A 6,050-nucleotide genomic window follows, 5' to 3' on the forward strand; every position below is an offset into this window, starting at 1 on the left:
GAAAGCTCCTGCAGAGCATTTCATCCACACAGCCAGCCATTAACTTGCTCTGAGAAATGGTATCCAAATATTTAAAAATAGGCTGTGACTGCATGCCACAAGACCTAGCACTATGATAAGCCTATTTCAGTGACCTTGAAAGAATAAGGTTTGATCCCTCATAATGCTGTGTGGGTTGTTGGTTTGTAAACAAGCTTTCACACATGTTAGAAATAAAGATGGAACAATTTTCCTTTTTGGAACTGGCTTTTGGGGAAAGGAAAAAAAACTACTCAAAGAAAGTGGGCATTATCTTGGTTGAGCAGGGCCAGGAGCTAGATCCAGGCAACACAGTGCTATATTGTGATGAGAACAAGGGCTTGCTCCCCACCTCCCTGATGATTCTCACAAACAACAGACAACTGTATTTCCAGTGGTTTCAATGGGCAACTAACTAGACAGCAGCATTCCAGGGTGTTACTGAAAGAAGTAGGGCAGGAAAAAGGCAGCAAACAACAGGAGACAGGGCTCCTTTCTCCTTCACACCAGAACTTCAGCTGTTTGTACCAGATCCCACCTCTCCCATGCATCCTGTTCAGAGATGGGCAGTAGGATGCTCACAGCAGTGGTCCTGGTTGCTCCCACCAGGCTGATGTTCACAGGATGGATGAGGAAATGCTAAAGGCTCCTCTTTCCTGGTTAGATTTAATCTAGAGAAGAGATGGCGCATATTGTATCATAGTGGATTATGATTTAACCAGCAGATCACGCTGAGATTTTATATTCTGGATAATAGCTAAATGTTTTGAAGTCTTGAAATCTCATACCAAGCAGAGGTGGAAAGCAAAAAACAAAATAGCAGCAAAAGAGGGCAAGGGAAATCATAGTCTCTATAACATAGTAGCAACATAATAGCAACTCTCCCTCAGATTTTGTTTTTGTGTTTCTTTTAGTCCACAGGTTGCAGAAGAGCTTGTTATAATGCTCACTTAGCTCAGGTATGCTGTTTCTGTTATGGCGCTGTCCTCCAATGAGTCTCCCAAAAGGATTCACTTGAGGAAATCACAACAACCTCCTACAGGAGAACAAGTCAGGCAGAGAGGGAAAGTGAACCAGACCAAAGGTGGTATGGAATTGTGGGGTGGGTCTTGCCAAACCTGTGTGTGAGAAACTTCATCAAGTATCTATTTATTCTGCCCATGTGAATCTCAGGACACAACACCCTGTGAAGGTGGGGGTGAGGTTGGCCACTGCTGGGGAGAGATGATGACTTTAAAGCTGAAACATTTGTATCAAAGAAAGACACTGAAACCAAGGCAGGAGTTATACCCTGGTTTATTGCAACTCAATCTCAAATGGGAAAGCAAAAAGCACAGTAAGCCAGTGCCTCCCTTAGAGACTGTTCACAGAGAGGCAGAAAATAAAATAAAATAAAATAAAATAAAATAAAATAAAATAAAATAAAATAAAATAAAATAAAAATCAAATCAAATCAAATCTAGACCTTGATAAGAACCGGGAGACAAGTGGGTCTAGGGTAACTGAGTGGGAAGAATGAGTGGCCTGATTTGTTTCCTCCAACAGACTGTTTCCCTGACTTCTGCATGGATGTCTTTGAAGACAAAGTAACCCATGTCACCCATTCCAGGGTGCTTGAGGCAGGGTGAACCCCATCAATCCGCAGCACTGTAGAGCACAGGGTTCAAAACACTTCATACAAAATGTCTTGGAAAAGCCTTTATGGACACTCCAAACTAAACTGCATCCCTAATAAGACATTATCAACTTTTAAAGCTTCTCTTCTAAGACAAAAGGCCATAAAATGGTCCCTCACAGCACTCCTGTGAGATCAGCAGACACTATAATCTTTATTTTATTGAAATAGGGATAGGCAGGGAGAGGGCATGAGCCACTTCAGAATTCATATCCATGCGATTATTAGATGTCACAAACATAATGAGGAAAAATGACAGGAAGTTAAGGACCTACACCAGTGCTTTAAAACTTAAAGTGTCTGGGCAAAGTGGCTTTTATTTTCCTGTAAGTCTCTGACACAGCAAAGATGTCCTGTATCCAAAAGACTTTTCCCAAAAGAGGTTATGTTAACAAGAGCCTGTTAACACAAGCAAGCCCATCAGTATCGACATGAGATTGCAGCCTTCTACCCTGGCTAAGTGATCACTGATCCAAATCTCCTTTTTTTAGGTAGTAACAATCACTACTCTACATTAGATATGACATTTCTGAGTTATTTTCACCCCACCCATGCTGTACTGAGAGTCAAGAGACACAAATGAGCTTCACCATCCAAAATGTCAGACCTTTAATGGACTAAGCCCCTTGCTGTTACTCTGACACAATGCAAAATTAAGACCCACATGAAATTCAGCACCAAGAGAGGTGAAAGGAGAATGACCAACATATCTTGACAATGAAAGTCCCCTTCTGCTTTGAGGTCACTTCGGAGCTGAAGAAGGGTGTGAATATTCACAGACATTTTAATCAAAACACTTCTGATTCGATGAGTCAGGTAGAGGAGTTTATAGCATGCTGGAACTCAAGATTATTGGGTTGTGAGTAGTTAAGGTATCTCAGAGACACAAGAGGAAGAACTAAAGCTCAGAAAGCCATTTGCAACTAATATTTTTTGGATTAATTTCACCTTTGTCTGACCACTCTCTATAAACAGATTGCAACATTCTCTAATTCATTCATTATTTAGGTTCATTAGTAACATCAGCAAATAATGTCTTCCCTATAGAGCCGGCCATTATAAATTATAATATGCAGTATATGCTATATCCATCTATTTCCCTTTCTATTCCCTGGTAAGGGGAGTTAGGAAACAAAATGGCGCAGTGCAAATTTTACAAGAATATAAACTATTCAGAATTCACTGATGGTCAGTATATTGTAAAAAATGTGCTGTTTAAGATTCACTTCACAAGTCCCCATTCTTGTAGAGCTTGATATACAAATAAATGCAGAAGTCAAACACAGAAGGGCTGCTGAACTCAATCAAATAAAAATTCACTTTCAAATTCAAATTATTACCTACTTTTTTTTCCATTTTCCTACTCAGTCCACTCTGCTGAGTACAATAACAGCAACTTTGAGTCCAGAACAGTCTCATGAATCTTTGTCTTTTTTTTCCAAATTCCAGACTCCCCAGGCATGTCAGCAAAGTGTGGTCTACCCACCTGAAAGTCAGTCTCTGGCTTACCTACACAAGCCACCCTATCTACTGTGAGGATGTATGCGTCCCACCATGTGGTGTGTGCCAATACATGTCTGGAGGCTGAAAGTGAGCTTGGGAAACCTGTGGTTTTCCAAACAGTTATGACATATACTCTGCTCTCTTCGGCAGTAGCAAGCCCCAAGTGTCCTGATACTTTCATTTATATTCCCTGTAACTGTACCTCACACTGTATTTCAAACATTCTCATGTGAACAACACCATCTACCCAAGCTCACAATGGTTGGGCACCAAGGTGATACTAAGGTTTTTTAGCTACAAGGAAATATTTAGCAGGGCAGGGTCTTCACTGCACAGACCTGGAAAGCCTGTATCTTCTTCTAAAGTGCAAATTGATATGCACCATTTTGCTCCAAAGAACTCTTGAAGTAAAAGCACTTATTGTGGATAAATATTGTATGTTCTTGGTTAGTTGTAATTTGTACAAATGTTCCTCTTCCTTGAGATCTTGAGACGTAAGGTAGCAAAAAGAGAGGAATATAAAGTGTAGTACTTTTTTTCCAAAAGAACTATGCTTTTGAAATTAGACACACAGATCCTAATCCAATGCCTCTACTACCTCGGCTGAAAGTCAGAGATTTTGTTTTATTGAATGACTTTAATGCCCAGCTGCTTTTTCTAAAATCAAAGCAAAACCATGTAGTGGACTCCAGCACAGCCCAACACCTGTGTAATTATGACCACAGTTCGTCAATTATTTTCCACTGCTGTAGAATAATGCAATTTCATAGACAGATTCAGCTCCTTTGTTCTTCAGCATGAGGAATACTGACTGCTCGCTGGAGACTGGATCTCACACACCTTGAACAGATGAGCTATTCCCATTGGTTTCAGGCTGTCACTGTAAGTTCCTCCACCTCCTTGTAGAGTTTGCATCAGCACATGTGCTCCAAGTGTGTTTGCTGGGTGAGGCTAAAGATCAGAAGTGGCAGTCATGGCAGAGCTGTCTGCACACTCTGCTTTGGGGAGGAAGTGTTAGAGTGGAGATGTCAAAAAGTGATGAGCCTTACAAATATTTTTATCTTATGCTCCACTACAAGCTTTGCTTCCTGTGATGGAATGCTGGTACAATGGAAATGCTTTCATATTAACTCCAAGAAGCCTGCATGACAAAAGTCTTTGTTGCCATGTGAGCTATCAAAGTACCCTCTATGTTTAAAAAAAAAGTGTTACAAAATTTCCAGTGTTGTTGAGTTTCTTGGGTTCATTCATTCATTCTCCTGCTCTCGTGGCCCTTTGAAGTCTCTTTCCCCAAAACATTCAGGCTTAATATTCCCAAAATAGCTGTCAGCAGGAAATGTTAGGAGTTCTCAGTCTGAGAAATAATGGGGCCATCTGTTGATCTGAACCACCAAGGCTGGGATTTTCAGTCTGTCTTGCTGAAGCAGAGGAGGGAGAGACAGTGGTGAAACAAGCACCTCTTCCAGCAGCTCCCTGAGGGGTTTGCAGTGGCATTGATGAGGGTGGAGGTGGCTGCAAACTCTCACAAGTCACTCACTGTGGCTCTCAAGCATAGTATGAGACATGTAAACTGTGAACTCGTTATCAGCAGAAAGTCCTCTGCATCTCCTGACCAAAAATAAATAGGCTAACAAATAGGAACTGAGATCAGCTCATTCTTGGATTCCACAGGCAACCTGCTTCAGTAGCCACTGACACAAGACAAAATACTCTTTTGGACTTCACCATGACCTGGAACAAGTCTTGAGTGTTCCTTCGTCTCTTTTGCTATGGAAAACAACTAATGGCATCTGATCTTTACTTGTCAGTAAATCTGCTTTTCCCATGTATTCTTGGAGTTACTCTCAGTCCTCCAGAGTTTCTGAACTAATGAGTATGGCACAAGAATCTTCTTGCTTGACTTAGCTCACTCTCTCCCTCCAGCGTAAAAGGTGCTTGTGGTAATAAGTCTTCTGCAAAACTGAAAAATGTTGCATTTTGAATCTGAATAAATGTGTTCTTCATCTTCAACCCACCCAGCTCACCATTCCCAACTCGTGGCAGAGATGTAGTTAAAAAGTGGTGAATGGGGCAGGAGCGAGCTGCCAGCTTCTCTGCAGCCCAGGTTTTGAGGTGCCATCTGTGGTCTCAGACTCACACTCAGACATGGCGCTAGCTGGCACCTTAAAATCTCTCCTCCCACTGAGGCTGTGGTGTTATGTCAGCCAGTGTTTACAAGGTGCTGTCACACTCCACTGCAATGTACCTGGAAAAACCTAACCTTATAGATTTGTGCTGTGACCCACTACAAGCTTCTGGAAATAAAGCCATGCCCAGTTATTATCTTGGCAGGGTTTCACTCCTCACACAAATGCTTCCCACGTTTCTGAGCATAGCAGTCACCTTCTCATGCACCCAGTCACCTTACTGAAACCAGACACGGGTCAGATATGCCAACAATTAACATGATGCCTTCCCTTTCCCAGATTTAACACCTCAGCCAGAGCAAGAAGCATTCAGTTTCCTGCCAGAGCTGAGTTAATAAGAGAGGAGATTGCAAGACAGTCAGATAGCAGTCAGCTCAGCAGAGGAAGGAACAGACTGTGCCTGAGTCATTGTGTGCCTGATAATAGAAGTTTCCAGCGCATGAGGAATGTAGGACAGGACAGACATCATGCTAAGCCCCAGAGAAAACAGAGTGAGAGGTACATAAGCACCTCAGCAACAAACACTGGGAGTACTTACAGTCATCACTGACTTGGTAATGTGTATCTTCGTTTATTAGGTGAGCCCAAAGATCACTCATAGCTGTATCTGCCTTGGTAGGGCAAAGCAGCATTCCATATCTCATTTGTGGATGGGAGCACATTCAGAG

This window comes from Cinclus cinclus, chromosome 1 (assembly GCF_963662255.1).
Source record: "Cinclus cinclus chromosome 1, bCinCin1.1, whole genome shotgun sequence".
In the NCBI taxonomy this organism is placed as follows: domain Eukaryota; kingdom Metazoa; phylum Chordata; class Aves; order Passeriformes; family Cinclidae; genus Cinclus; species Cinclus cinclus.